General features: G+C 50.0%; 1 long non-coding RNA gene across 6 annotated transcripts; it reads left to right on the forward strand.

Annotated features, from left to right (window-relative positions):
- Window positions 1–1451: 1451 nt before the first annotated feature.
- LOC143832002 (uncharacterized) lies at window positions 1452–26201 on the forward strand. 6 transcript variants are annotated; one of them, XR_013229050.1, is made up of 9 exons: window positions 8229–8389; window positions 10690–10756; window positions 14256–14347; window positions 17274–17419; window positions 18799–18884; window positions 19661–19723; window positions 20990–21043; window positions 23597–23704; window positions 25265–26201. It is a non-coding gene; the product is annotated as an uncharacterized LOC143832002 (long non-coding RNA). The 6 variants fall into 6 exon arrangements; XR_013229052.1 differs by lacking the exons at window positions 8229–8389; window positions 10690–10756 and adding an exon at window positions 1452–1553; XR_013229053.1 differs by lacking the exon at window positions 19661–19723.
- The last annotated feature ends 125 nt before the right edge of the window (window positions 26202–26326 follow it).

Below are 26326 nucleotides of genomic sequence, written 5' to 3' on the forward strand. Positions count from 1 at the left end.
TTGGGACTCCACCGGCTGGGCTCAGCCTGATTCCTGACAGTAGCGAGGCTTCATTCACCCAGCAAGGTTTCTCCGGCTACAGTCCCTCCACAGAATTGCTTTAAAGCTCCCCTAAGTCCCCAAGCACAACACAGCCCCCTGTTTGCCAGTTCCCTTTAATTTCAGCCAAAAAACTGCGCCCATGCGGGGGGGGGGGATTTTTTTTCATTCAGGGGAGCATGGTAACGATGACTTGCCAGCTCACACGCCAGCTAGATGGGTCTCTACATTGCGAGGAATCAAGACATATTTGTTGAAACGTGTGTGTGTTTTTTTTAACTGTGCTTAAAAGGAAAGGGGCTTTTCTGGAGCATGATAACAACTGCCCATTGGCTGTTCATTTGATTGATGGCCAAGGGCGGGAACAAGCACAGGGAAAAATCGCTTCCTTTCTAGCGATTCCTGCGAGACCGGAAACCTGTGGGGAACGAATGAAACGCTACTGGATTCCACTACAAATGAAGGTATGTGGAACGCCGAGATTCCACTATTTAAAATAGCATTTCCGCTTTGTGAATCCAATTTGCAACATTGGTCCTTGTGATGAATGGCCCTAAATTTAGGATGTAGTTCCTTATTATAATGTCTATGCTAAGTGAAAGGGATTGTGCAATGCTTGTTAAAACTGCTGTTCTCCTTGGGAATGTGTAAACAGATCTTTGTTAACTCAGAAGGAGCAAATTTAGCTATTCTTATTCATGGTTCCTCTATATATTTGTGAAACAGCCTGGGGGGTGGAACATGTCCGGCTGTCCAAGTTGGAATAGGGCCATTGCTGGCTGGACTCTGATTGGCCCTGCCCCTACATCTCCTGCCCTCCTTCCCCGGATGCTAGCCATGTTCCTCTCAGATGTGCCAGAGGCAGGGAGAGATACACAGAGCCCTGCCAGACCGAACATGAGCCCTCATTCCCTCCTATCGCTCCTGCTGTGAGGGAGACAGAGAGACACAAGGGGTGGATTCCCAGACATTGTACCTTCCCTGGTGTTCTGTCTGCTCCAGGAGTATGAGAGTATAATTTGTTTTAATGTTTGCTATTGGATTTTGTGTACATTTCACATATTCTACATGTTATGAATTTAAGTGAGAGATTGGCTGCTGAGGAGGGCCATTAAAAAACCAATTGAACTGGTAGGCTTGTGAATCTCAAGGGGTGTCTGGGAAAGGGATTCCCGTGGAGGACAAATCCACAACCTCTTCACTGGAGGAGGACTCTGAGAGCAGCCAACAACTGTCCATGCACCCCAAACTCTCCCCTGAGATGGGGGGAACAGAACCCCCAACTCCTTGCTGTGGGGAGGCCAGAGGAAGGAAGGGGAGGGGCTCATTTCCATGCCCTTGTGTGACATCACAGGGCCACACTCCCAGGGAGGCCTTGTTACCATGGGGACCGTACTGGCTTCAGAGGATGGCCAGCTCAGGGGCAGGCAAGCCAGTCTGGGGAGGAGGTGGGCTGTGTGGAGGACGTTGAGGATGAGACCCAAGATATCCAACCTGAGCAGCCCAGAGGAAGGGTGAGTTCCTATGTTAACAGAGGGATGTGTAATGAAGAGTTTGGGACCAGGAGGTTTCCCAAAGAGGTCCCTGGAGGCAATGGGTGCTTTGGAGGGTGGATTCCCAGACACTGAACCTTCTTTGGTGTTCTGTCTGCTCCAGGAGTATCAAAATATAATTTGTTTAAATTTTTGCTCCTGGATTTTGTGTAAATCTCACATATTCCACATGTTATGAATTTAATAGAGAGATTGGCTGCTGAAGAGGTTCATTAAAAAGCCAATTCAACTTGTAGGTGTTGGGATAGACAATGTCTGGTGTACAAAGATGAGAAGAAAATACTTCAGTGGGCAGCAAGAAGAGTGCTAGATAGGATAGTGAGGTCAGGACCTTCTCTACTGTTAAGTGTCACTCTTTGTCTCCAGATTGCTACTCTTAGGGGCAATTTCGTCCTTCCAGTCTCTCTCAGCTAGGCATGTAGTCAGGCTCTGTCTCTCCTCTGCGCTATCAAGTATGGTAATTATTTAATAAAGAATTTTTCCTATTCATACATCGTGTGCAACTTCAATAACTTATTTACTCTGCCAACAGTAGGCTTGTGAATCTCAAGGGGTGTCAGGGAGAGGGATTCCCATGGAGACTGAAACCACAATCTCTTCACAGGACAAGGTTCCATATCCACAAGAGCAGCCAACCACTAGCCCTGCGCCCCAAACTCTCCACTGAGATGGGGGAACAGAGACCCCATTGCCTTGCTGGGGGGAGGATAGAGGGAAGAAGTGGAGGGGCTCATTTCCATACCATTGTGACATCACAGGGCCACTCTCCCAGGGAGGCCTTGTTACCATGTGGACAGTACTGGCTTCAGAGGATGCCAGCTGAGTCAGGCAGGCCTGCTTGGGGAGCAGGAGGGCTATGAGGAGGAGGTTCAGGACAGGAGTCCCAAGGGATCCACCCTGAGCATCCCACTGGAACAGTGAGATCACATGTTTATTATTATTATTATTATTATTATTATTATTATTATTATTATTATTATTATTATTATTATTATTATTATTATTAGATTTATTTCCCGCCTCTCCCGATAGGCTTGAGGCGGGTCACAACAACTAATCCCATTAAAATTCCCATTAAAATATCAATCTACTAACTAATATGGCAGCTAAAAATCCCATCCCTCCCCCAATTATTAAGAGGTGAAGAGGAAAGGATAGGGGAGTAGCATAAACTCCAACTCCTAGGGGGGGAGCGATATCCCTGATTTGCTGACCCCAGCCTCAACCATAGACCTGGTGGAAGAGCTCCGTTTTACAGGCCCTGTGGAAAGCTGACAAATCCCGCAGGGCCCGCAGATCACCTGGGAGCTCATTCCACCAGGTAGGGGCCAGGACTGAAGAAGCCCTGGCCCTGGTCGAGGCTAGGCGTGCTTCCTTTGGGCCGGGGACGACCAACAGGTTCTCACCCGCAGAGCGTAAGGCCCTGCAGGGGGCATAGAGCGGTAGGCGTTCCCTCAGGTATGTGGGTCCCAACCCGCGTATGGCTTTGAAGGTTAAAACCAAAACCTTGAACCGGATCCGGGCAGCAATTGGCAGCCAATGCAGCTGCCTCAGCACTGGCTGGATGTGGGCCCTCCAGGATGTTCCAGTGAGGATCCTGGCAGTTGCATTTTGTACCAGCTGTAGTTTCCGGATCAGGGACAAGGGTAGGCCTGTGTAGAGCGAGTTACAGAAATCTATTCTGGAGGTGACTGTCGCATGGATCACTGTGGCCAAGTGGACAGGGAACAGGTAGGGCGCTAGTAGCCGGGCCTGGCGAAGGTAGAAAAATGCCTGGCCCGCTACTCTCTTGACCTGAGCCTCCATAGTCAGGGAGGCATCAATGGTCACACCCAAATTCCTAGCTTGGGGCACGATAGTAAGTTGCACCCCTGCTAGGGTGGGTAAACGCGTTACCTGTTCCCGCCCCCTTCCCCCCCCCAGCCACAGGACCTCCGTCTTGGAGGGGTTGAGTTTCAGGCGACTCTGCTCGAACCATTCTGTCACCGCTTCCAAACATCTGGCAAATGGTTCCAGGGGGGAGTTCAGGTGACCGTCCATTAGGAGATAGAGCTGGGTGTCATCAGCGTACTGATGGCAACCCAGCCCAAAGCTCCGTACCAGCTGGGCCAGAGGGCGCATAAAGATGTTAAACAATGTGGGGAAAAGGACCGCACCCTGAGGGACCCCGCAAGTGAGTCTATAGGGCCACGAGAGCTCTTCCCCCACAGCAACCCTCTGGGACCGGTTCTGGAGGAAGGAGTGTATCCAGCACAAGGCTGTGCCCCGGATTCCCCTTACCGGCCAGGCGATGGACCAACAGTTCATGGTCCACGATGTCAAAGGCCGCGGATAGGTATAAAAGGACCAACACGGCTGACCCGCCCCTGTCCAGCTGGCGACGGAGGTCATCCAGCAGAGCGACCAAAACCGTCTCCACCCCGTGGCCAGGGCGGAAGCCAGACTGATATGGATCGAGTGCTGAAGTTTCCTCCAAGAATGCCAGGAGCTGGTCCGCTGCCGCCCTCTCCACCACCTTGCCTAGGAACGCTAAATGGGACACTGGGCGGTAGTTAACAGGGTCCAGCGGGTCCAGCGATGGTTTCTTCAGGAGAGGGTGGACCACCGCCTCCTTGAGCCGCTCAGGAAACTCTCCCGTACTCAGGGAGGAGTTGATGATGTCTCTGAGCTGGCCTTCTATCTTCTGGCCACCTCCCTTGAGGAGCCAAGAAGGACAGGGGTCGAGGGGGCAGGTGGTCGCCCTGACCGAACCTAGCAACTCGTCCACTTCAGAAGAAGTGACCAATGGCGGCCAACAGGTCTCCAGTTCATTCACTGTATTAATTGTGGCGGGAAGGTCGCGGGGGAGTGACAAGACTTTATCCGCAAAATAGCTCGCAAATGCCTCGCAGTCGATTTCCAATTGTCTACTGTTTTGGCGCCCCTCAAGGGCGGTAAGTGATCTAACTATCCTGAATAATTGGGCCGGGCGAGAGCTTGCGGATGCGATTTCCATGGCAAAAAACTCACGTTTAGCCACTTTCACCACCATCTCATATGCCCTCATAAGCGTGCGATAAGATGTTCTTGTAGCCTCGTCACGAGTCTTCCGTCACACTCGCTCCAGTCGTCTCACTTCCCTTTTCTTCTCCCGGAGCACCCCCGTGTACCAGGGGGCCCGTTTGAGTCGAGGGCAGAGAGGACGTTTAGGGGCGATCTCATCTATGGCGGCCGTCAGGCGGGACTGCCAGTCCCCCACCATGGCCGCAAGTGAGTCGCCAGGAGGCATCGGGTCCCGCAGAGCATTCTGGAAACCGAGCGGATCCATGAGTCTCCGCGGGCAGGCAAAAATACACCCGCCGCCCAACTGGGGAGGGGGTGGCATCTCGAGCCGGGCCCGCAGGGCATAGTGGTCTGACCACGGCACAGCCAAAGCTGTATCCAGATCCACCTCTATCCCGGAGCCAAAAATCAAGTCAAGCGTTTGGCCGGCGTAATGGGTGGGCCCAGCAACAAATTGCGAGAGCCCCAGTGTCGCCATGGATGACACCAGGTCCCCGCCAAGGCCTGAAGAGGGCGCATCCGCGTGGACATTGAAGTCACCCAGGATTAGAAGCCTGGGGAACTGCAATGCCCAGGCGGCCACTGCCTCCAGCAGGCGGGGCAGGGCATCTGGCGGAGCATTGGACAGACGATATACTAGCCAGATAGCCAAGCTCTCGACCGAGCCCAACTCAATACCGACGCACTCCACCCCACCGATTTCCGGCCCCGGGAGAGCCCTGTAGGAGAGAGCCTCCCGGACCAAGATTGCCACCCCCCCCTCCTCTCTTGTGGGTCCGGGATTGGTGAAGAACGGAGTATCCTGCTGGGGCCAGTTCTCTCAAGGCCACCTCCTCTCCATCTCTCAGCCAGGTCTCCGTTATGCACGCAAGGTCAGCCTTTGACTCCGCAAAGAAATGTTGCAGAGTCGCAGCCTTGTTCTTGATCGACCTTGCATTGCACAAGACCAATGTCGGACCCACTTTCCCCTTAGCCTCCACCCTCACATAACTGGGGATGGGACGGAGGTTAGAAGGGGATCGAGCACACCCAGAGCGCCGGTCGTGTTTCCACGGCCGGGCCCTATATGGGACACCAGTGCTCCCAACCCTTCTCTTGTCCAACCTCCTCCCCCAGCCATAGCACCCCTGGCCTGTGATCGTCGGGATCCCGGCCCTTCTATATGCTCCCCCCCTGACCAGAACTCCCCCTCCATAATTCCTCCCACCTACCCCCCCAAGAGAGGGCACTAATACACCTAAGCTAGGTCCTTCTCCCTACAACTACATCCCACCCTAGCCCGCCCAGCCCACTTACACTATCACCCACCCAACCCCACCACCCCCCACCCACCAATTCTAGTAGCTAGCGAAAGGGGTCTGATCACAGGGCGAGATCCCGCCTATCTCAGGAGCTCTCTCTGTCCTCTGGCCGATCCTCTCTACTTAACTGACCTAACCTAATCTCAAGCCTCTCTTGGTGAAGATCTCAAAAAATCACCATTCCATCCACAGTAAGTCAGTATTGACAGCAATAAGAAGGAGCAGGTCCAACTGATGTTCTGGCCAGAGCTACTGGGTGGAACCGAAAGGGCAAAGCTAAACCCAGAGACCAAGCTCTGGGAGATATTCCGGTTGCCTCTGGATGGCAGTCTGGGGACCAAATTCTCCTCTCCTCCAGTCTTGGCTTTGCTCTTAAAGTGAAAGCACCAAAGGCTTTCCCGTCCTCCAGGTCGCACTTCCACCGGTGAGGGATCTCCTTAACGACCGCGCAGGGCCCTGGGCAAGCCAAACTCTGCCAGGGAGCCTCCTCCCGTTCCCGCGCTGGTCCAAGGACTGAGGCACGACCCGCGACTCTTACAGCAGGCTCCCCAGACTCCAAAATGCTCCGCCGCCGCATTCTGCGCTGCGCCAGCCAGGAACCAAGCCGGAGCCCAGAGAGACCTGCCGCGAGTAATTCTTTCATTGTGTTACCCTCCTCTCCCAGCAAGCGCCGATTTCCCTCTTCTCCCCGCTGCAGCTGGATGGGGGAGGGATACTCTGGGGGCTCCAAGCTTAGGGAAAGGGGCGCGCAGCCCAACAGATGGAGAGAAGATCTTTCGCAGGGCCCTGTACCGTCCTGGGACCCTGTGCTGCAGTCTGGCACTAGCTCGAATCGCCCCCCAAAGCTCACGTAGGTCCCCTTCCCCCAGCACAGCTGACTCACGCTGAGGTAGCCTCCGACGCGAGCTCGGTGATGTAATTGGCGTTTTTGCTAGGCCGCTGTTATCTCCTTCTTTGCGCCACTGCCTCCTTGAGGTTGCTGCCGAGCCAACTCTGCAAAAGGGAAGGGGGGGGGAAACTAACCCCAGTCCCCCAAAAATTGCCACGGGGAGAGTGCCTGGTAGTTTTCAGGCACTCATAACCAGTGGTGCCAGGTGGAGCTCTAAACTCCTGCATCCGGCACGTCCGCCATGTTTTACAAGTTCCAGAGGGATCTGTGATGAAGAGTTTGCTGCCCTCCCAGAATGGCTGGTGGGGGGCCTCTTCCTCCCAAGGAGCAGGGAAGAGAGCCTGGGAAAACCCTCCCACTGGCCAAAGTCCAACAGCCCCTGAGTTCTCAGGTAGGCCTTTAAGTCCTGTGTCTCTCTCTGTTTCTCCTCCAGACACAGGCAGGCACCCAGATCCAGGTGATCCGGATCCAGCAGAGAGGAGGAGGCTGATCCTGTGGAGGTGAGAGGCGCCTGGGTTTGTGAAATCCAAAAGGAAGCTTTATCCGAAATACTAATACAAAGGCATCTACAGGCAAAGTTTGGTGAAAAAATTTCTGAACAGAGACAAAGGATCAATAGCCCACCAAGGGGTACTTATACAAAAGACCAAATAAAGGAGGGGGGAAGAGGGATGCAAAGGCGGGGAATTACAATGGTTCTCAGCAGGGCCATCTGGTCTGTGCTTTGATCTAAGATGTTACTAGTGTTGAGACTGCACAGGTTCAAGCAAGGTCATTGAGAGCAGGATGAGATAAGGTGTTCTGGTGGTTAGACGCTTTGGTATGCCAAGGTAGGACAGGAACCAACAGGCAATTTATGGTTTTATGACAATCGCCCTGGAGTCTCTGGGAGAACTCAGGTGAAAGGTTAGGAATCAGGGTTCATGAAAGTTGTCCTGCATAAGTGGCGGAACTTACAGAGAACTTGTACCTTCTCTGGTGTTCTGTCTGCTCCAGGAGTAACAGAATATAATTTGTTTTAATTTTTGCTCCTGGATTATGTGTGCATTTCACATATTCTATGTGTTATAAATTTAATAGATTGGCTGCTGAGGAGGTCCATTAAAAAGCCAATTCAAATTATAGGCTTGTAAATCTCAAGGGGCTTCTAGGAGAGGGATTCCCATGGAGGCCAAAACCACAACCTCTTTACAGGACAAGGACTCCAAATCCACAAGAGCAGCCAACCGCTGGCCCTGCACTCCAAACTCTCCACTGAGATGGAGGAAACAGAGCCTGCATCTCTTTGCTGGGGGGAGGCCAGAGGGAGGAAGGGGAGGAACTCATTTCCATGCGTTTGTGTGACATCACAGAGCCACTCTCCCAGGGAGGCCTTGTTACCATGGAGACAGTACCAGCTTCAGAGGATGGCCAGCTCAGGTCCGGGCAGGCCTGTCTGGGGGAGAGGAGGCTGTGAGAAGGAGGGCTGTGAGGAGGAGGTTGAGGAGACCCGAAGGATTCACCCCGAGGCTCAGACAACTGAGAGCACGTGGAGAGAGCTACTGGAGAGTGTTGTTGCTGACCAGGTGAGGCTATTGTGGTGCTGAGTGAGGTGATTGCTGGGTGATTGCTGGGAGGATTAAAAAGGGCTGCTCCTTGCCAGAGGCATGAGCCTTTGGCGCGAGCCGAAGGGCTCGTGGTCACAAAGGGTTCTTGGCCTGGGGTTCTTGGCCTAGCAATTAGAATCAGTTGATATTTCCCTAGTAGTTGCACTACCTAGAAGTTACAACGGACCTCCAGGACACTCATCCCATCATCTGCCGTGAGTGTGACATGATTGCCTTCCTCCCAGAAGACAAGATGGACTACATCTGCCCCAAGTGTAAGCTGATAAGACTTTTGGAGGAAAGGATTAGGGGATTAGAAGACAGCATTATTACTCTGACCCAAACTAAGAAAGGGGAGGAGTTCATAGACCAGAGCTGTGCAACTCGGAATAAAGAGGATACAACCAGTCCTGAAGAGGATAAGGGGATTGACCTCATTACAGAGCCTCTGCAGACAGTTCGGAAAAAGACAACGGCGTAGAGCGAGACAGTTCTCCGGGCCTTTGGAGCTCCAGAATAGATTTCAGGCCCTTGCAGAGGAGGTGCAAGGGTCAACGAGGGAAGAGGTCCCAAAACAAAGTCTAAGACAAAGTAAAGAGGCCACAGGGACAGAAGGAAATGGAGTTGAGAAGAGGAAAAAAGGAGAGTACTGGTAATTGGAGACTCCCTGCTAAGAGGAATGGATCACCATGTGGCTGGGCCCGACCCCCAAACCCGAGAGGTGTGTTGCTTGCCAGGGGCAAAAATTAAAGATGTTTCAGAATGGCTTCCCAAACTCCTAAAATCTATGGATCGCTACCCATTTGTGATGGTCCATGTGGGAACGAATGACATGTCCCTGAATACCATCGCTCCTATTAAAAAAGACTATCAAGATCTGGGGAGGAAGCTCAAGCAAATGGGGGCACAAGTGGTATTCTCTTCAATCTTGCCTGTCAAGGGAAGAGGAATGCGTCGGGAGAGGAAGATAATGGAGGTGAATCAGTGGCTGCGTAGTTGGTGCCAGCAGGAGAGATTTGGTTTCTGGCACCATGGGATAGGCTTTCTTGAGGAAGGCCTACTAGCACCTGATGGACTGTACTTATCTAAGCTGGGGAAGAATGTGTTTGGCAAGAACCTGGGGAGATTCATCAGGAGGGCTTTAAACTGAAGCCACAAGGGGAAGGAGACGATCAACATAGGGAGTGTAAGAAAGGAGACCGATCGGGGGCAGCCCAACCGGCAAGGCCAGCTCATAGGGAACCAAAAGTAAAAGGATTCAGATGCCTTTATACTAATGCCTGAAGCATGGGCAATAAGAAGGAAGCGCTGGAACTTCTCATGCTGATGGAAAGGTATGATCTAGTAGGCATCACAGAAACTTGGTGGAATGATTCTCATGACTGGAATGTAATAGTGGATGAATATGAACTGTTCAGAAAAAACAGAATAGATCGAAGAGGTGGAGGAGTGGCACTGTATGTGAGGAAAAGGCTTACCTGTCAGGAAATTCTAGTGAAGGAGAGTATATCTACAATGGAAAGCATCTGGATGAAAATAAGCGAGGGGAAAACAAACAGTGTGCTGGTTGGTGTCTGCTACCGACCGCCTGACCAATGAGAGGATGTGGATGCTGCACTTTGTGAGCAGCTTGAGAAAATATCCAAGTGGCAGGACCTTGTAATCATGGGTGACTTCAATTTCCCAGATGTGTGCTGGGAAACAAACTCTGCAAAGCGTCCTCACTCATGCAACTTTCTGACCTGCCTGGCTGACAACTTCATTTATCAAATGGTAGATGAAACCACAAGAGGTTCAGCCATACTGGACTTAATACTGACCAACAGGCAAGAGTTGGTGGATGAGGTGAAGGAGGTGGGGACCCTAGGGGGAAGTGACCATGTCCTCATAGAATTCCTTTTGAGATGAGGAGGCAATGAAGCTTGTAGCCAGACACGGATGTTGGATTTTCGTAGGGCAAACTTTAATAAACTCAGAGACATGATGAGTATCATACCATGGATGAGCAGGAGTTGGACTAGATGGCCTGAATGGCCCCTTCCAACTCTATGATTCCATGATTCTATGATTCTATCCCAGAGAAAGGTGTGTTTCCAAGTCAACCAAGGGATATGTGATGAAGAGTTTGCTGCCTTCCCTGAATGGCTGGTGAGGGGGCTCTTCCTCCCAAAGAGCAGGGAAGAGAGCCTGGGAAAACCCTCCCACTGGCCAAAGTCCAACAGCCCCTGAGTTCTCAGGTAGGCCTTTAAGTCCTGTGTCTCTCTCTGTTTCTCCTCCAGACACAGGCAGGCACCCAGATCCAGGTGACCCGGATCCAGCAGAGAGGAGGAGGCTGATCCTGTGGAGGTGAGAGGCGCCTGAAGGCAAGTTGTCCTGTGAAAGCAGGGGAACTTGTAGTGTATACAGTGGTAACTGGCAACTTGAAGCTGGCAGAGTGCCTTGATTGGAAGCGCCTGATGATGTTAGCTGATGGAAGCTGGTAGAACTCAGCAGCGTGAAGGGGGCAGAAATCGGTGAATGGCAGCTGTGGAGTGTGTGTGTGTGAGAGTGTGTGCATGAATGGGGTGTTCCATAGTTGAAGGGCTGTCCACCGTCAGCATGGAGTACTGGTGTGAATGCGTGAGTGAATGTGTGTGAGCATGGGGGTGTTCCATTGCTCTGTGGCTTCCTGCCCTTAGCGTGGCGCACTGGCTTGAATGGAGGTGTGAATGTGTATGCAAATGGGAGTGTTCCATTGCTGTGTGGATATTTGTCCTCAGTGTGGAGCACTGGTATGAATGGATGATGGATTAATGGGAGCCAGTGGCCATTCGCAGGCTGATGTCCTTGGATGCCGGGTGACAGACCCCGGTAGATGTTGGCCAGCCTAAGGCTAGGTAAGTCCTTGGAGGATGCCAGCACAGGGGAGTCCGCGATCCCCGCTTACCACCAGTGTTTGCCTTGTAGGAATGTGTCCAGCTGGTCTTTTGGAGAAGCCGGAACACAAAATGGATCCAGAGGACATGTGGGGGAAAAGGCCCTCTACCCTTTCTGTGACATCACAGAGCTACTCTCCCAGGGAGGGCTTGTTACCATGGGGACAGTACCAGCTTCAGAGGATGGCTAGCCCAAGGGCAGGCAGCCCAGCCTGGGGAGGAGAAGGGCTGTGAGATGGTTACGGACGGGAGACCAAAGGGATCCACCCCGAGTGTCCCAGAGGAAGGGTGAGATCCCATGTTAAATGAGGGATCTGTGATGAAGAGTTTGCTGCCCACCATGAATGGCTGGTGAGGAGGGCCTCTCTCTGTTTCTTATCCAGACACAGGCTGGCACCTGGATCCATGCAACTGGCAGAGGAGCAGAAGGGATGCAGAGAGGAGGAGGCTAATCCTGTGGAGGGGAGAGGCACTCGAAGGCCTCTCTTGCGAATGTCTTGCGAATGTGGGGGAACTTGCAGTGTAACCAGTGGTAACTGGCAACTCAAAGCTGGCGTAGTGCCTTGGTCAAAAGCGCCTGATGATGTTAACTGATGGAAGCTGGCAGAACTCGGCTGGGTGAACGGGGAGGAAATTGGTGAATAGCAACTGGGGAGTATGTGTGTGAATGGGGTGTTCCTTAACTGAGGGGCTTTCCGCCATCAGCATGGGGCACTGGTGTGAATGTCTGGGTGAATGGGGGTGTTCTGTTTCTCTGTGGATTCCTGCCCTCAACACAGCACACTGGCATGAATGGAGGTATGAATGTGTGTGTGAATGTGGGTATTCCGTTTATGTGTGGCTTCCCTTCCTCAGTGTGGTGCACTGGCATGAATGGAAGTGTGAATGTGTGTGCAAATGTGGGTGTTCCATTGCTGTGTGGCTTTCCACCCTCAGCGCGGTGCACTGGTGTGAATGGATGAAGGATGAATGGGAAACAGTGGCCATTCGCAGGTAGAAGTCTGTGGAAGCAAGCTGACGGACCCCGGTGGATGTTGGCCAACCGAAGGCTATGGAAGTCCTTGGAGGATTCCGGTGGGGTGGAATCCATGATTCCTGCTTACCGCCATGGTGTCATTTCCCCGCCGATGCTTCCTCAGCCCTCTGAGGTGTTGCCACAGCAACCAGAGCCAGTTGTTACACATCCATCAGCTGGACAGTCAGTGTCAGTTGAAGATTCCTTCAAATGCAATGAAGATCAAGCAGAGAGCAAAAGGAAGGAATTGGTCGTGTGCCCAGACTCATTTCCAGCACAGCCCAAGTCAGATGACAGCCCGGAGGAGTTTACTGAGTGTTTGAGATGGAGGAGGCGCATAACTGTCACGGAGCACAGAAGAAGTGTAAGGTCAGCATAGCCTGTACACAGCTGATGCGGCTTTGGGGGAGAGTAATTGATGTCCCAGCTGGAATCACTCGGCTCATTAGCAGGGCTACTTTTAGGCAGAGCTGCAGCAGCATTTCGGCATGGGTGCAATATGTGCAGTGACCCTCCCGTCCGGCTTGGATTCCCTTTGCTCTGCAAAACTCCTTCGTGATTTTCCGACTTCGGTCCCAGTAACGGGACTGGCTTTGATGACTACATATATTTCTATCTGTCCCTTGACCACTCTTTGCCTCATCCCCGACTCTGCTTGCTTCGGTACATGTAACAACCCAGACTAGACACTGACCTTGCTCTTGTTTGGTGATGCAGGCTTGGCTCCTCCCATCCAACTGCCACTGGGTGCGGCGAGATAGGGCAGCATACAGTGTTTGACTTGCAGGAATGTGTCCAGCTGGTCTTTTGGAGAAGCTGGGACATGAATAGGATCCAGAGGACATGTGGTAGAAATGGCACTCTACCCTTCACTGGAACCCATGTCTCTGTGCAACCTCCAGATTTGCCCGGCAGATGTCACTCGTGGACCTCAGTTGATGGGATGGAAGTTCCCTAAATTCTCTTTTGAACTGTGGATAGGATAATTCTCTCTCCTGTGCCTTTCAGAAGTAGAGCCCCACTGGATCAAACCAAAGGTCTATCATCCAGTGACCTATTTTCCAGAGTAGCCAGCCTCAGGCTTCTAAGAAGCCTTGCCAGCCCTAAGGAATGAAGATCCATCCCACACAGTTGCCTCCAGCAACCTCGGAGTGTGGTTCTATTTAACCATCATCCCTAATGACCCTAAAGGAGTCCCAAGGGATCCCTAATGACCGCTGCTGGGCCTCCCCAGTTTCAATCCACTGCCTCAGTCTCCTTGGCAACCATCTCAATGTTATGAATTTAATAGAGAGATTGGCTGCTGAGGAGGTCTATTAAAAAGCCAATTCAACTGGTAGGCCTGTAAATCTCAAGGGGTGTCTGAGAGAGGGATTCTTGTGGAGGTTGAAACCACAACCTCTTCACAGGACGAGGACTCCAGATCAACAAAAGCGGCCAACCACTGGCTCTGCACCCCAAACTCTTCCCTGAGATGAGGGAAACAGCCCCCAACTCCTTGCTGGGGGGAGGCCAGAGGGAGGAAGAGGAGGGGCTCATTTCCATGCCCTTGTGTGACATCACAGGGCCACTTTCCCAGGAAGGCCTTATTTCCTTGGGGACAGTACTGGCTTCAGAGAATAGCCAGCTCAGGGGCAGGCAGGCCAGCCTGGGGAGGAGAAGGGCTGTGAGGAGATGGTTGAGGGCAGGAGTCCCAAGGGATCTACCCCAAGTGTGAGGTTGAGATCCCATTTTAAACAAGGGATCTGTGTTGAAGAGTTTGCTGCTGTCCCTGAATGGCTGTTCGGGGGCTCTTCCTACCAAGGAGCAGGGAAGGCAGCCTGGGCAAAGCCTCCCACAGGCCAAAGTCCAACACCCCCAAGTTTTCAGGTAGGCCTTCAAGTCCTGCATCTCTCTCTGTTTCTCTTCCACACAGGCAGGCACCCGGATCCAGGCAATCAGCAGAGGAACAAAGGGGATGCTGAAGAGGAGGCTGATCCTGCGGAGTGGAGAGGCGCTTGAAGGCAAGTTGCCCTGCAAAAGCGGGAGAACATACAAGAGCTTTGATTCCTCTGTTTGAGTCCAGCGGGCGGACCTTAGATAAGATATTCAGGGAAGGAGCTTTCGAGTGTCAAATCTCCCTCCATCACACCTGACCTGTTTTCCAACGTGGCCAGCCTCGGGTTTCTAAGAAGCCTGCCCGCCCCAAGGAGTGAACATCCATCCCACAGAGTTGCCCCCAGCAACCGACATTCAGAGGGAAACTGCCTCTGAGTGTGGAAGTTCCATTTAACCATCATTCCGAATGACCACTGCTGGGCCTCCCCACCTCCCAATCCGCTGCCTCAGTCTCCTTGGCGACGGTCTCAACGACTAGGAGGGACATCTCAGTTCTTGTCCACTGGCTCTCCAGGATGTGTGGGAGGCCTTCCTTTCCCCACCCCTCTCTTGCCCACATAGAAGAGGCGAGAGCTGGTTGAATGGAGCTAGTGCCTTCTCTCTTGTGGGCTCTCCAGCAGTGCCTTATGTTGCCTGTCTACTTGGTTGCAGGGTGATCACGGCACAATGCCAAGAAGTCAAATAGACCAGGAATAGAAATATGCTTCAAAAATACTTTTTGTTTGCAGGGGATTCCTGAGCTGATGCCAGCCTCAAGGTGGGACCCAGAGGTCCCTGGAGGCAATGGGAGCTTTGGAGAGTGGATTCCCAGACATTGTACCTTCTCTGGTGTTCTGTCTGTTCCAAGAGTATCAGAATATAATTTTGGATTTCGTGTCTATTTCAAACATTCTACATGTTATGAACATAATAGAGAGATTAGCTCCTGAGGAGGTCCATTAAAAAAACAATTGAACTGGTAGGCTTGTGAATCTCAAGGGCTGTCTGGGAAAGGATTCCCATGGAGGCTGAATCCACAATCACAGGAGGAGGACTCTGAGAGCAGCCAACCACTGGTCCTGCAACCCAAACTCTCCCCTTAGATGGGGGGAACAGAGCCCCCATCTCCTTGCTGGGCGGAGGCCAGAGGGAAGAAGGGGAGGGGCTCATTTCCATACCCTTGTGTGACATCACAGGGCTGCTTTCCCAGGGAGGGCTTGTTACCATGAGGACTGTACCGGCTTCAGAGTATGGGGAGGAGGAGGGCTGTGAGGAGGAGGTTGCAGACGGGAGACCCAAGGGATCCACCCGGAGCATCCCAGAGGAAGGGTGAGATCCCATGTTAAGTGAGGGATCTATGATGAAGAGTTTGCTGTGCTCTCGGAATGACTGGTGGGCGCTGCTCCAGCAGTTTCCCTCTGGGGCCTTAACCAAATGTTTGAATGAATGCCTGTTATCTAGCTCCTGCCATAGAGCAGGAGAGATCTGGGCACCAGGGAGGTGTTTTTTTTTTTTTTTTTTTTTTTTGCAAATAATGGTTCTGCAACTAGGATGGGTGAAAGGACAAATGTTTCCAGCCTGGCTCAGACGTCCACTCTCCAGGGCACGGAATGGGAGGTAGAGGGAGGATATTTCCCCCCCTGGCTCCACACTGCATATATGAAACTCCTGGGCACCCCTGGGAACTAATGGTGGCTTCTTGTGTTTCACATGAGCTCTAAGACTCACAGTTGACTTGGGAGAAGTTTTCCAATTAGTGGGTGGCTTCTGGTGACTGAGGTACCTAGATTTGATCTCAAGCCCTCTGGTATTTTGTCTGCTGTGAGACATTTTGTCGTTGAGATTTTTTATTGGGGGGAATTGAGATGGGCTCAGGGCCTGTCACTTCTAACCTTCTGAGAATGTTTCTCAACCCCATCACCCAGAACAGACTCAGAGGGGTTGCACTCACAGCAATTCTGTGCTTACCTCAGTCCTTCCCCAAGAATGTTTCTGGGTAGCCAAGAGCCAGCGAATTGACCTTCAGGAAGCCAATTGCTGGACTCTTTTGAGTGCCAGGTGGAAGCGCTACTTGCAGACGGTGCTGCTAGCATGAGAAAATGCCCACTCACTCTGGATGCTCGTTGGCGGGCATGAAAGGTAGACACGGGCCAGGCAAAAGAGGCCCAGCCAGACCCCCTCCGTCTTGGCCCAGTATCTTAAGGCAGAGGTCCCCAACCTTTCTATTGTCAGGGACCGCCTCCGGGGTGAAGGGAGAGCCGACGGCCCGGGAGCCGCTCAGCAGCTACGCGCAAATGTGCATGCAAGGCAACTGCGCATGCGCGTTTGCATCACCGGCATGCCGGCGGCCGCGCCTCCCTCTTCCCCTCCCTCTTGCAGCGAGAAGCTAGCCGGGCCTGGCGAGCTTCTCGCTGTGGGGGGGAGGCAGGTGTGGCTGCCAGTGGCCCGGTACCGTGGCCTTCACGGACCGGTACCAGGCCGCAGACCGGGGGTTGATGACCCCTGTCTTAAGGGACAGCAGCTCTACGACTCTTGGGGCTCTCCACGGTAAGCCCATACCATAGCAGAGGCGCTGCCCTCCCTCAGGCACCCACTGCCCTCTGAGGAAGAAGGATGTTGGAGGAACCCTGGCAAGAAGTCCTCCTGCTCAGGCTTCTCAGTCGGGTGGACCATGGGGAACAATCTGGCAACAGAGGCAGGGTGGGGAGGAGCAATGAATGTGCTGGCTACTTCCTCCCCTGCCTGGGCTGCCTTCTCAACCTCCTTGGACATCCACCAGACTAGCCTTCGAATGACTAGCCAAGCCAACCACCAAGGACCAGCAGCCTGGGAGTCAGACTCAAAGAATCTGTCTCTAACAGAACACAGGACCAGCAAGCCAGGAACAGAACAGAACTGGAAAGAGACCCCCCTAGCTTTAAGTAGTCTCATGGCCACAAAGAAAGTATTTTCAAAAATGAAAAATCTTGCCTGACTGGCCAAGAGATGTTTTCCCCAAAAAACCTGCCTCGCTATTGGCTAACTTCCCACCCAAGCATGCTCCCCTCCACCTACCTTTCTGTTGTTTTTCAGGAAGCAGCTGCAAGTTTAACCATTACAGACACATTTGCTTTTGCAAATGCGTTGCAATGATTGGTCTACAGTGCTCTCCTTCCCCCCTCCCCTTTGCCATGCACAGGCTCGGGCAAAGGGCAGGAAGAGCTGGATCAGGCTGGAAGCAAGGTAAGCTTCCCAACCGTCACCTCCGAAACGCTGAAGTGGCCCCCGAAGCACTGAAGCGGCCTCTGAAGCAGCTGAAGCAGGCCGCTTTGGATCTGTTGCTGATACTGGAAGGCCACTTCGGACTGCCCCAAAACGATGTTGGCGAATCGGGGCCGCTTCAGTCCCGAAGTGGCCAATTCGGCCCAAACTGCACAACTCTATTCAGGGCCTACCTCTGGCAATGATGGAGCCACATCTCATGAGGCATGCCAGTTCTAGGGAGGAATCCTGTGACATTGTTAGGCTTGCTAATCTCAAGGGTTGTTCAAGGGAGGGGCATCTTGGGAGTCCAAGACCACTGTCCCCCCCCCAACCTTTCCCATCAAGAGGGTGGAATGGACCCTCCCCCCATTTCCTTGCTAGGGGAGGCCAGAGAGGGAGGGGAGAGGAGTTGGAAAAAAGAAATATGGACTAACTGAACATTCTGCAGGGATTCTCTTGGTGATCCTATTGTGAATTTGGGTAGGCAGGAAGTCACTTCATACTCGATGTTACATAGACCAGGCCCCACATAAGAGATATCAAACTTCAGAATTGTCTCTTATGCTAGGACTGTCTTTTTATTACTTTTGTGTGAATCTCACTTTATACAATTTATATGCTTTACCTCTTTACTGAAATTCTGATTCATGATATTGTAGCTTTTGAAAGAGGTTTATTTATGTCACTTCTACATGTAATATCAGAATATAATTTGTTTTAATGTTTGCTATTGGATTTTGTGTACATTTCACGTATTCTACATGTTATGAATTTAATAGAGAGATTGGCTGCTGAGGAGGTCCATTAAAAAACCAATTGAACTAGTAGGCTTGTGAATCTCATGGGGTGTCTGGGAAAGGGATTCCCATGGAGGCCGAAACCACAATCCCTTTACAGGACAAGGACTCAAAATCTGGCAGAGCAGCCAAACACTGTCCCTGCACCCCAAACTCTCCCCTGAGATGGGGGAACAGAGATCCCATCTCCTTGCTTGGGGGAGGCCAGAGGGAGGAAGGGGAGGGGCTCATTACCATGCCCTTGTGTGACATCACAAGTCCACTCCACAAGGAGGCCTTGTTACCATGGGGAGCAGCTCAGGGGCAAGCAGGCCAGCCTGAGGAGGAGGAAGGCTGTGAGGAGGAGGTTGAGGGTGGAAGATCCAAGGGATCCACCCCAAGCACCCCAGAGGAAGGGTGAGATCCCATGGAAACTGAGGGATCTGTGATGAAGGGTTTGCTGCTCTCCCTGAATGGCTGGGAAGGAGCAGGGAAGGGAGACTGGGCAAACCCTCCCACTGGCCAAAGTCCAACAGCCCCAAGTTTTCAGGCAGGCCTTCAAGTACTGAGTTTTTCCTCTAGACACAGGCAGGCACCCGGATCCATGTGGCCATCAGAGGAGCAGAGGGGATGCAGAGAGGAGGAGGCTGATCCTGCAGAGGGGAGAGGTGCCTTAAGACAAGTTGTCTTGCAAAAGCAGGGGAACTTGCAGTGTAGCAGTGGTAACTGGCAACTTGAAGCTAGCAGAGTGCCTTAGTCTGGGTCTTGAATCCTGCCCAGTGGAATAAGGGGAATCAAGTTTGAGGATTTCCTTATATGCATCTGGGAGAAAATTTGCTTCAGTTTCCTTAGAAGTCAGAGCAAAATTGGTACTTTTAGGAAGGGAATGCAGAGGTACTAGTATAAAGTATCTGCTTTCTAAAAGCCTAGGGAGTTCAAAGGAACTCACAAAGATGAAAACAAAACAGAAATGTTTTGGATAAACATAGTGTTAAAAAACAATATCTAAGATAATGTTTAAGTCTGCCTATGTCCTTCAAAAAGCTGCAAATACCAACCAGTTGGTAACCTTAACCCCAAGGAAGTATGTCTGGACTCAACCCGGGCCAGGATATTTTCAGTCCTATCCCCTACTTGGTAGAATGAGTTTCTGAAGGAAATCCAGGCTCTGATGGAGCTGGCACTATTCCACAGAGACTGTAAGATGAAACTCTTCCGCCAAGCTTTTGGTTGGGGCCAGTTACCTTAACACCAAATAGGTCTCTTACAAAAAAAAATCTCATACAAAAACATCTTAAACTGGATATAGACCCAATGAATGAGATTGCACTAGATATATAATTATAGTAGATTCTGCTGCAAGTTATAGATGTGGTTTTTAAATGGCTTGTACAATGTTATTAATTAATCTTAACTCATTGTTATTTTTTCCAATTATCTCCAGGTATTTTCCAACCCAGAGCTGGCAATCCTAGTGAATTCTTACAACTGTTCAAAAAGTTCCAGGGCTGAGTAACATTTCATTTTGGAGGGAAAATGTACCTCAGAGTGGGGAAGTGTGTAAGGGTCCAACATAATTGCAAAAGACATTAAACAGGAATTACACTGAAAGATAGTGAAAACGTCTGACATAACACAGCTGAGACTCACCTCAGCTGACTGTTGATGCAGTGGAGGGAGGCTAGAAAGGGATGTGACCGCTCAGTGGCCCGTCCATGGTGCGCACTGTATTAAGGCAGCGTGTGTGCATCAGCTGGCAGGGTAGGACCCGTGACGCCTATAAAGGCACCACATGAGTGGGTCATAGCCTCTTGCCCAGGATGCCGTAGAGAGCAGCTTCCCTCCCACTCACCCTGTGTTAATAGAAAGACAGCCTTGTTACAGTGTCCGAGGTGGATGTTTGCACGGTGAATGATTCATCATAGCTGCTGGTTTGCATGGGATGAAGCCTGTTGGCAGGGAGTCCAGTGTGCGATCGGACTTCCTGGGGTTTGGGGCCCCCATATGAGGTGGCATGTAAACAAGTGCGGCTGACCCAGCGGGGTGGCCAGGGGCTCCTTGCCAGGAGGCCTGGGGGACAACCAACTGAGGTTTGTATCCCATTGTCTCCCCCACTCAGGTTGCTTCCCTTAGCGGTGGACTCCAGTAGGCAAGGGGATCTGTTCTCCCAGCGTGGAATGGTGCAAACCCCCAGGGCTCGTCTGGACTCCATGGGATGTTGTGCAGTCTGCTAACTTCTAGGTTAGGGTCCCATCCTGTGGGGATGTAATACAGCTGTGGCCTTGTTTATACACAACAATGGATGCTCCGTGTCTTATTCCAGCCCCCAAATGCTCTCCTGCAAGTCAACAGTATGATAATTTGTGACTAAATGGATCAATGGTATTGAAATGGTGTTGCCCCAGAAGTATATATGCCATTTCTATTGCAGCAAGCATTGAACTGCCAATATGCTGACACTCATAGGCATGATGTTTTATATCTTAGAGATTGCAGGACCTACTTAATTTATGTGGCTTACAAAGGTTTATTTTTATCATGAACAAATATCCTAGTGTAAATCTTTCATCTTTAAAGATTGTACCGCATTCTTTGCTGACAGTGCCATTGAATAGACTTGAGCAGTACTCTGAGTAGACCTCATTTAGGATTGTTCTCTTAGTCCATATGTAATAGTCTCAGGTCTTCAATGTAACAAATGAGAACTGGACAGAAACCTTGACCAAAGTATACGGCAGGGCTGATTATGGTTTTGATTTCCTTCTGCTTTCAGAAGCTTGCAAGCGACACAGACAGTCTTGCTGGGAAACTGCAATAATGACAGATGGCAAGTAAATGAGGGATAAAACTAACCTGTTAAATAATATGACGTGAAATTTAGCATTTTAATTCCCATCTGGAATGCCTTTACACTCAACTGGTCTTCTTGGGTTTCAGTACGAATTTATACAACATGCTGCAGATTTATGAGTCTATTATGCAATTTCAAGAGCTTGCAAATGGTGTGTAGCACACATGACTGCTCTGCTGAAGTCAAGACCTCGGGGACCACATCAGGCAGCAATTACAGATCCACCCAGGATGCTTGTTGCTTTTGGCTTTTAGAGCTTACTGCCATAGAAAGCTACATATCAACCCTACCTGACAAAGAACTATCTTGCAGCATCAGCATTCGACCGCTTTTGCTGCTAAGTGTCAGTTCTAAAACTGGCATGGGTTGGGAGGAGTGGGGGAGGTGTCAAGCTGTTTTCCTATTTGTAATTTAAATCAATGTTTTCTTAATAGGAATACTTTGCTCTATTGCCAGTTAGGTGTGCCTGTGGCTAATGAAAGAAAGAGAATGAAAAAACTGTGGGAAAGAATTTAAGATACCGAGAAAGGGTCATGGGGATGCTAATGAACTGATAAGAAAACCTCTAAGCTACATTTATTGCTATAAGTTCACCAACATATTCTTATGGGAGCAAAACACTGCCATTCATAGTGGCAGAATGGTGAGGAGGAAAATCCACCACAAGCTGTTTTTGTCATGCTTGGTGCCTTGTGATCAGGGTTTATAACATGTGTCAAGACTTATACTGCCTCCTAATAAACCTCAGAAATTTGCATTGAACCGGGAGGCACTGAGTCATGCCTTATTGATCTGTAACTATTTCAAACACATTAATGCATGGAAGCTTTACCATATGTTAACCTGCATTATTTCCCGGCTACACTTGTGTTGCGAGAATGACATTTTAAATCTTATGTAGGGAATAACACTTCCAGGAAAAGAAAGAGCTCGGACACCAGATTATATAACTTTATTGCATTTTGCTGGTAAATAAGTTTTAGCAAGAAATTTTCCTTCTTTCATCACATTAAGAATTTCCAGGAAGTACCTTAACACCAAAAAATACTGAGAACATACAATATAGCCCAACCGACTAACCCTGCTGACAGTAAAGCAGTTGCCTTGCATAAAGTGGCATGCATCAATAACAGCAAGCAAAGGAAAAACCCTTATCAATCTCACCAATCCAGGCAGTTCTACAGGAAAGGGTAGTGAGGCATACCCCAAAGGTGGCCAAAGATGACTTGATGGGAAAATGCCTTTCCTCCAGAGATGGGTCTTCCTTCAGATGCATACCTGAAAGAAAGGACATGAGAGAGGCTTGTGTCCTCTCTCCCTTTGGTTTCCTGCTGTAGACCTTTCATTCTTTATACCTTATTAAGCTCAATTGTTGATTCCTCTAACCCAGTCAGGATTTTAAACAACTACTCTTGGATTGTTACCAATTTAATGACAGGCTATTTTGATAAAAATTGTTTAGAAAAGCCATGGACTCAGTCCCTTTGCCCTGACCCTTGCCAGTGTCTATCGAGTTCCTGTTGGTGTTTCTCGGAAAGTGGCTTCTCTTTTATTCAGATCTCCCCTTGTCTAACAATATGGCATGCTGTAAAATAATTGTGGTATTGAACCCCCAAGCAACTACAATTGCTCCCAAACAACAGAAGGAACACATAACACACGAGTGCTGGGTATAACAAGGCCACAGCTGAATTGAAAGAACGGCCACATAGCCCAGACATTACAAAATTGTATGTTTATGTGTAGGACAGCCTTTCTCAACTTTTTACCATTGAGAAGCCCCTGAAATAGTCTTCAGGCTTCAAGAAAACCCAGAAGTGGCACAATCATGCAGAATATGGTTGGGAAGCAGAGCTGCATACATGCCTGCCTGGGGCCCTCCTCCTCTTTCCACACCCTTCAGGCTCACCGTTGGCCATTTGGGAGGACCTGGGTAGGTGGACATGACCATATCACCCGATAAATGTTTAACAAATTTAAAAAATATAAATAACTCCCACCCATTCAGGAAACCCTTCCAGGACCATCAAGAAACCCCAGGGTTTCATGAGATCTTGGGCGAGAAAGCCCAGTGAAGGCACTCTCACACTACAGACTTTCCTCCTCAAAATGAGTACAGTTCCATCCAGAATTGGTGGCAACTCAAGTCTGGGTCAAACTTTCCACTGAAAGGTGGAATTGGTGAGAATTGCAAAAATCAGCCATGTTCGGTATCTCTCTAATATACTGGGGTCTGCTACTTACTAGTTGTGGAATATGGCAGAGAGAGCCCAATTTAACAAAAAAAAGTATGCCATGTTGTCTGGTCTTGAACCTGGGATATCTTGAGAAGGGACCACTCCCACCAAGAAATCTGAAAACATCCCATGCCAGAAGGATTTCCAAATCTAACCATGTTTCAGTGTCTCAACCATCTGGAGCTGCCTTGTCTTAGATTCTTCTCATAATCTTACAAGGCCTTCAACAAGTTCAATTCAAAATGGAATCTTTAACAAATCTTTGAAACTATTTTGTCATTGTGTCTTCCAGTTTAAACTATGTGGTTCAGATTCAATTGTGTCCAGTGAAGGAAGGTGAAACATTTGTAAGTTAACAATTATAAAGTGACTTGAGGCCATGAAAAGTGTCCTGCATGTGGTAAGTGTCATTGCCATTAATGGGAATAGATACAAATATTAATGGCCTGGTTGATTTCCATTGTCAGACTTACTAACTAGTGCAACAGAAGATGAATATGCTGTTGCAGGGCATTGTACTAAGTGGCCTATCATAATTAATTGTGTTTCACACCTGCTGCCAGGAACAGCTTTTGATGATGAGCTTCAGTAAAGACCAAAACACAGATCTATGAAGTAGGGAACACAGAGATAGTACTCATTTCAGACTGCTCTACAGGACATCAGGGGAATCTTGCCAGCTGATAGGACCTTCCATCCAGTTGTATATTTAAAAAAGGGAGGGGGGTTTAATGTTAAACTTTCTGGTCTGTGAAGGATGTGTTGCAGACTAAAATGTAATTTAACTGTATGGGTGTGGGGTGGTGATGGTGTTGGATTCAAGTTGAACCTAAGCTTTCCTGGCAACAGCAGTCTCCATTTGAGAATAAAAATGCCAAAGATTGATCAAATATCTCTAGAACACTAAAAGGAATAAAGAGAGATTATCACCATTCCCTGAAACATCTTTTAGTTGTCCCCCTACCCCTTTCTTGTTTGTTTTTTTTCACATCCAACTTTGGGAAGTGTCTGTTAACCTCAAAAGCTTGCCTGATGTGGAACATTCCCACCTCAACTTCTAGGGGGTCCACTTGAGCTGCATCTGGGAAGGGTGTTCTGGTGCCAAGTAGGGATGGGATGTCTTCTCCAGAGTCCTCCTCCTCTCCTGCCTCAGGGACCTGAATGCTGCTTCTCCCTCCAACCTAGGGGCTTTTCTTGCTTTCCTCCTGGTCTTCCCTATCTCCTCTCCAGCTGTTCTGTTCCCCTTCTCCTCCTCCATTCTCTTTCCTCTTGATGTCTCTACATCACTGTCTTTCTTTTTGTTCTCCACATCTCCTCTCCTATGTGGGATATCAGCTCACCTCCTTCTTCCTCCAGCTTCCAAGCACTCATCCTCTGTCTCACTACCTTTTTATCACCCTATTCCTCCCAGGTTCCTCCTATGGCAACCCTCCCCACAAACCTACATTAACACTTCCCTTTGACTCCATGTCTCCCAGCTTTGCCCTGCCCTGCCATTCTTCCAGGGCCTATCCCAGTGTCAGCACTACCAGAGACTTGGGCAGTGGGCCACTTTGCAGTCAGGAACTTTCAGCACCTCTGAGATGATGCTGTTCACACACTGCCCCACAAAGCTCCCTCATCGGTCTTACTGGGCCACCGAGCCAAAAGATTATGATGATAGTCTTCTCAGCTAAGGAATTGCATCAGGGTTGCTAGGACAGGGCTGCATTGCTTAGGCTGCTAAGCAGGCAAGTCTGTGGATCCCAGGTGCTGGACTGTTGCAGATGGGTCAAGTCTGGGCTCTTAGCTGGGAGAGTAGGAGACTCTGGATACCCACTGTATTCAGTAATTTGATTTTGCCTTTCTGGAAGACAGCCAGCATGGCAGCTAGTACCCTATCTACTGGCATCGGATCTAACCACATTGATCGATGCAATGGTTACCTCCAGATAAGACTATTGCAATTCACTCTACACAGGGCTACTCTTGTACCTGATCCGAAGCTTCAACTGGCCAAAACTACAGTGGCCCAATTCCTCACCAGAACCAGATTGAGTATATTTGAATAATGCTCTCCCAGCCGCACTGGCTCTGAGTTGAGGACTGAATCAGATTCAAGGTACTGGTACTAACCTTTAAAGCCCTACAATTTGGGACTTTCATATTTATGGGGCTACCATATCCTCTAGGCCATTCAAAGGAACTTATACTCTAGCACTCAAAATCTCCTAAATGTCCCTGACCCCAGAGAAATAAAGTTGGGCTCAAACAGAGCCAGGGCACTCTTGGTCCTGGCTCTGGCCTGGTGGAACACTCTTTCAAACAAGATCAGGGCCCTGAACGGCCTAAAACAGTTCTGCAGGGCTTGCAAGACAGAATTGCTCCACCGGGCCTATAGTTGAGGCCCATTGTCCACCAATGAACCTGGGTCAAGTCTGCACACAATACATAATGCACTTTCAATGCACTTTTAGAAGTAGATTTTCCTGTTCTGCACAGGAAAATCCAGCTGCCAAAGCACATTGAAAGTGCATTATCCTATGTGTGCGGAATGGGCCCGGCCTCTCTACAGATTCACAGTCAATTTACATAAACAAGTACATTGAGTAAAGCTGAACCACCACCATTATACTCCACTCTATCACTTTATCCCCTCCACCATTGTTAAAGTAGGTAGCATGCTCCTACCCCTGAGGGATAGTGTTAAAGGAAATTTGATTATGTTTTATTTGACCATTGTTATTTCCTGTACTTGTTTAGTTGTTTAGTTTTGGAAATGCACGCTTAGAAATCAAAGAGAGGGATTCTTCAACTGGAGGAAAATATCTGGGGTATGACTTTACACATAGGGTTGGTTGGTGTATTTGGCTTATATGCTGCCCTAAGGTAAAGGTAAAGGTATCCCCTGTGCAAGCACCGAGTCATGTCTGACCCTTGGGGTGACGCCCTCTAGCGTTTTCATGGCAGACTCAATACGGGGTGGTTTGCCAGTGCCTTCCCCAGTCATTACCGTTTACCCCCCAGCAAGCTGGGTACTCAT

The sequence above is a fragment of the Paroedura picta genome, chromosome 3, assembly GCF_049243985.1.
Source record: "Paroedura picta isolate Pp20150507F chromosome 3, Ppicta_v3.0, whole genome shotgun sequence".
NCBI classification, from domain to species: Eukaryota; Metazoa; Chordata; class Lepidosauria; order Squamata; family Gekkonidae; genus Paroedura; species Paroedura picta.